Below are 6,000 nucleotides of genomic sequence, written 5' to 3'. Positions count from 1 at the left end.
ACACGATAAAGAAAATTTCAGCGGCGCATCGTAAAAAAACCACTGACCACCACATCCCATGGCAGGGAAGCAGACTACTACTAGTTGTTCTCCTTTGAGCGTTGTGTACAAAAACGAGTGCCGTAAGTTCGCCGCGACCTTGAATTTGAAAGCGATATTTTCCCAAAAGTCCCGAGCCACCACACCGCGTCCCGCGCACCCCCGCCCCGCCGCCCCGCGCCACGGCCAACAGACTCCCTCGTCGTATCATCAACTTTCCCCACCATTTATTTCGTATTTTCCGACGGCGCAGTAATTTTGTGGAGAGGGAGGGGGGAGGGGGGAGAAGGAAAATGCGGCCCAAATTCTCCGTCCTTCCCCTTGTGCCGCGCTGCCTCGCTGCCTCGCCGGTCCCTCGGTCCCTCGGCTCAGTCGGATTATGGAATGCCAGCTCTGCCGGGCCGCCACGCCGCCACGCCGCCATCAAGCAGTAGCGCGGCTCGGCGACGCGCACCACCACAAAGTCCGATTCAACCCCGCCGCGCCCCGCCCCGCCCCGCGCCGGCACAGCCCGATTCGTCGGACGCACCCCGTGACGAGTCACACAATGGCTTTGCACCGTCGGCGCCGTCCCTCCAAAGCAGCTGCATTTCGGCAGCCACTCCCCGGGAAGGGGCCGAAAGCAGCGCGGACGCACGCGCACGACGACGGGGTGGAGCGCGCCGTACCGCCGTGCCGCCGCGCAGTCGGATTCCGAACAGCAGCGCTGCCTCTCTCGCACCCCTGCGGCGCGACCCACGAGAGCGACAGAGACAGAGCACTGTGAGCGGGCCGGGCGGGCCGGGCGCTGCGGCCCATCGCAGTGTCCTGTCCTCATGACGCCGACGGGGAGGGTCATGACGCGGCCCTCGGCCGGGCCCTCCGCCGGGCCTGCCCTCTTCGCGGCCCGCGCCGCATTCCGGACACGCGCGATGAAAGGGTCGGCCGAAGGACCGAAGGACCGAAGGGCCGAAGGACCGAAGGACGAACGCTCAAGGCGTCTGCACAAGTTGGCGAGCGGAACAGCGCGGAACTGTCCCCAAGTCCGGCAGTCCAAGATGGCCGCGGGCCTGAGCGGGCCGGAGGGCAGAGCGGGGCAGAGGCAGAGGGAGGGAGGGCTGCGGACACACTGTGCAGATTCGCCAGAAAAGAGATTTGGAGTGGAGACTTCGCTCCAGATTTGGCCATTCGTGAATTGGTGTTCGTCACGTGGGCAGCAATTTTTCTCTCCTCCTCCCCCAGAATGCATTTGGCACCTGCCGTGCCGTCGTAGTGCACCTGGGCGTGCACATGGACTCGGAGTGCCTGTGCCGCGGCGGCCCTCTGGCTGCGCGGGGCTCACGCTGGCCCCACCGCGCCCCACCGCACCCCACCCCACCCCGCCCCGCCGCGTTCTTGGCGCGCGCTGCCGCCCCGCCCCACCCCGCCTCGCGACGCCTTGACGCTCCAAATGTCGCGTTACGAATAGGCGGCATAGTTGCCCTCCACAGAGGGCCTTTGCTCAATGTGTCATAGGGCCTCGGAGCCGCGGAGGCGCGGAGCGGCGCCGCCACGCAAGTGGCCGTGTTTACCTACGCTGTAAGTAACTTCGCGGCTAGACAAAAGCAAAAGCAAACGACACTTCCCTTCCTTCTTTTTTCTTCCGGCGGCGCCCTTGGCCGCACGCGACGAAGGATGCGGAGCGCGGATTCCGAGGCGCGTCGCTCTGTCTCTCTCGCACTCACGGGGCGGCCGGGGCGGGCCGTGCGGGTGCGAGAGAGACAGAGTCAGTCTCTGCGGAGCGCAGCGCGAAATGCCACGCTCCCCGTCAGCAACGTGTTGTCCTGCAGCAAAAGGCCAGCGGAGCGGTTCCGCTCTGTGTTTTGTCGCTCTGTCTCTCTCCGCCGTCGCGGCACGCCCTATGGTGCGAGAGAGACAGAGCTGCTTGGGCACTGCAAAGCTCAAATCGTGTCCAAAGAAGCGGCGCCTCGGGCCGTTTTTCGCTCTTCTCTTCCTCTACCACCACACTGTCCAGAGCCCGCGCCAAAAGTATGTAACGCCGAGTGTGATCGAGCGGCGGACTGAACAGTCCTTCGTCGCCGTCTCTCTCGCACCTGGACGGGCCGCGCCGTGGGTGCGAGAGAGACGGGGCGAGGCGCCGGTGGCACGCCGCCAGATGAAGCATCGAGCACCGCGCCCAGCACTGCCAGCACGCCGCGCGCGCCGTCCCGGTGGCGACTCACTCGCGCTAAAGAGTCGCCGTGAAAAATAGCCATTCCGGTGCGGGGCCAAATTTTACAGCGTGTCTCGCGAGTCGCGCGCGCCTCGGGTAACTGGATCTGGCGGCACGGCGCCCAGCGCTGCTGTCGCTCTGTCTCCGTCGCACTCATCGGCATGCCGCATCGGTGGGAGAGAGACGGGCGACCGTCGCCGCGCTCGGAATCGACGCCACGCGAGGAATGATTTCCCATCCGCACTCCGCACGTGCCGCATCCCTGGCGCACGGTGTTTCCTGTTGCCCTCGGTTGGACCGGCGAAAACGTGGCCAGTTGGTGAGGCGATGCAAGTGTCAAAATGAAATGATGGAAGTGGCTTATCTCCAAACCGTTGCGAATCTGAGAGCGAGAACATAATTTTTTGGGGGTTGAGAGTGGGTTGGCTGATTGAAAAAGGAGTGTGGCAATAAACCGCTAATGGACACGTCACGTCTGGCCGGTAGTTCATCTAAATTCTTGAATCGCTGACACATTCCATACAAAATTAAAGCGGAATGCGCGTAGTACTCGGCGCAGGGGCAGATTGCATTCTCCCCCACCCCCGCGCCCACGCCCCCGACCCCGCCCCGCCGCCCCGCGCCCGCCGCCCGGTGGAAATTTGTTATCTGGATCTCGGAAAAATGCTTTATTCGGGGGATAGCGACACATTGCGGCGCGTTGCGGCGCGTCGCGGCTCGGGGAGGGCGACGTCCGACGGGGGCCAGCTGCGCGACGACGACGGCGACCACGGCGACGCGGCGGCACGACGGCCAGGTCCAGGCGCACGCCGGCCGCCATGGCGAGGGAGGGGGAAGGGATTGGCGGGGAACGTAAAGACTCGCGGCCGTTTTAATTGGACTGCAGGCCGATTCCGAACAGTGTCTCCGTCTCTCTCGCACCCCTGCGGGGCCTGCGGGAGGCGCCGTGAGTGCGAGAGAGACGAGGCGCTGTGCGGAATGGGCCTGCTGAGCGCGGCCTTAGCTCAGCTCTCCGCTCCAGCGCTAGAGTTCCAGGAACGGCGCAGCCTGGAGTAGGCGGCGCGCGGCGCGGCGCGGCGGGGAGGTTCAAATACCGTAACACGCGGCCCGCCACCCAGGAGGCTCCCGGGCTCGTCGGGGCGAGAGAGACAGAGCGAACCGCGGCGAGGCGCCCAGGGATTCCGTCTAAGAGGAGGACGTATTGTACCGGATCAGTCGGCAGGCCGACCGTCGCTCTGTCTCTCTCGCACTCGCATGGAGACGCCCTGTGCGCGCGAGAGAGACAGAGCGACTGCCCTCGGCGGGCGCGCACAGGCCGGCCGCCTGCGCGCTAGGCAACGCGAGCACACTGGAGCGAAGAGGCGCGGGCGGAGCCTACCTCGCAGGCGGCAGAGGCATCCATTGTCATCGGGAGGATCGGTTGTCTCTGTCGCACCTCGCAGGCGCCTTGCCCCTTGCTCGCTCTCTTGGGCGGGTGCGAGCCCCCTCTGGACACGTGAGCTTGTCAGCACACCGTCAAGTCCCTCCAGTGTGGTTGGCAGTCGGTGACGAAACGCCGCGCCACATGTAATGAGCACTCTAACGACCGTCCCATTACCTATTTTTTTCAGCCTGTTTACATTCTATAATGGCGTTCAATGGCGGTTTTAAACACGCCTAGTTTTCGCAGCAGCCTCGCGTGATAGCAATGCCACGGTTTGGTGCTTTACTTACCCAAACGCCGTGGCAAAAGAAACCGTTCTCAGCGCAATGACGCGCTGCGCTCGTTCGTCGCGGTTCTCTTTTCTTTTCTTTTCGCGGCGCAATAGTTTTGCAAAACGACCGGTACTGACGATCATAATAATTTGAGAAATGAGCCGAGTGGGCTGCCCGGGGGCCTCGGGGAAACCTTGAGACGAAGCGACGAAGAGACGAAGCCGAGGCCGTGACGTCGGCAAGCGTCGGCAAGCGACATGCAGCGCGACCAACATACATCGCAAAGAAAAAAAGGGTAAAAGGGAAAAAGGGAAACCAAGAGACCGTCCAGGCATTCCCTGCGCGGCCGCACGTCCCTTAAATGCCCCTCTCTCCGTCTCGCTCCGTCATCCAACATTTTTATCCTTTCTCTTTCCTTTTTTGTTTTGTCCGTCATTCATTCGCGGAAATAAGACAAGACGGCTAAACCGCCACGGCCGGGGCAGTGTAGTGGTAAATAATTGACCAGCGTGCGGCTTTAGCTAGGTTGTTTTGTTTTTTACGTTATTTGCGCTGAATCGTCTGGAACTTCCGGCGAAATCTTGCAACCACGCACCCTAAAGTGTCCGGTGCGGACCCGAGTGTCCGCCATGAACCACAGATCAAAACTCTGTTCATCAACTCTTCACGCTGTGTTTGAATTTTCTTTCATTTTTTGTCATGGATGAAGGTGATGTCCCTCATCGTCACCACCCCGCTCCGCCACACCCCGCCCCGCCCCGCCCCGCACAAGTTATGGGGCGCTGACGCAACACAAGGCGTAAAATTGGGGATGGAAACCGAGCAGGGGATTGGGGGCGGCTCGGGGCGGCTGGGGCGGCCGAAGGGAGGGGCACTGCCACGACACTGCCAGGGCACTGCACTGCACGGGGCGTGGCGAGGCGGGAGACAAATGGTTTCCCCATAGCGACGCACCAATTGGAACGTCTCTGTTCGGAGTCCAGCGCAAAAATCGGTCGTCCCAAGTCCGAACGGCCCATGGCTGCGACCAACTAACAGGGACAAAGCCTAGCCTAGCGCAACCCGCGCTGCTGCGGCGTTCAGCGCGAGGCACTCGGTCTTCAGTTCCCGGTTCGCTCGGGCGGCCCGGCCCGGCCCGGCCCGGCCACCCTGGGCGCAGCTATCTGTGCTTCCTGCATGCATACCGCTGAGGGCCGCCGAGGGCCGCGGAGGGCCGCGGAGGGTCGGCATGAGGCATGCCTTCCTCTCGTCGATCGACCAATAACACGCTGCAGCAAGAGCGAGGCCCGAGGCTCTGTCTCTCTCGCGCGCACAGGGCATCTCCATACGAGTGCGAGAGAGACAGAGCGACGGTCGGCCTGCTGACTGAGTCGTCTCGCCGCTCTGTCTCTCTCGCACTCGCGCGGCGTGCCGTAGGGGTGCGAGGGAGACAGAGCGGCGAAAAAGTCTTCGGCAGCAGCTACGCTGCGCACCGGACCCGCGCGCGCTCAAATAGACCGTCTTCGTGATGCTCGGGGCGTGGCGTGCGCCAAGGCGTGTGCGCGTGGCGGCAGGAAGGACACGTCGCCTTGGCCCCGGACGCGGCCTCGTCAAACCTCGGGGGCGGGACGAAGGAAGGGCGTAACCTGAGGGGTGGGAGGCAGCCGGAATCAGGATCAGAAAATAAACTTCAGTGTTGTGGACGAGGCTCGGGCAGGCCAGGGCAGACAGGTAGAAATATCTGCCGGGTTTGGGACCAGTAACGTCACAAAGTTGGTCAAAGAGTGACTGAATCTCCGAAAGTAGCCGTTTTCGCTGATTTTGGGCGGCCACTGCGTCCAATCTAGTTGCGGCCAAAGGCCTACCTCGACGCCCTAGTATTCTTAAGACCCTACTCTTTCATGCCCTGTATCGGGAAGACGTTGACCACAACGATTTTGGCTTTGACCGCAACGATTTTCCGACCAAGTTGGTCAAAAAGTGGTCGCATCTCGGAAATTTGCTGATTTTGCTGACTTTGGGTGACCACTGTGTCCAATCTAGTCGCCGTAAAAGGCCTCCCTCGACGTCCTAGTATTCTTAAGACCCTACTCTTT

The sequence above is a fragment of the Thrips palmi genome, unplaced genomic scaffold, assembly GCF_012932325.1.
Source record: "Thrips palmi isolate BJ-2018 unplaced genomic scaffold, TpBJ-2018v1 HiC_scaffold_17, whole genome shotgun sequence".
NCBI classification, from domain to species: domain Eukaryota; kingdom Metazoa; phylum Arthropoda; class Insecta; order Thysanoptera; family Thripidae; genus Thrips; species Thrips palmi.
Note: the sequence above shows the minus strand (reverse complement) of the source record.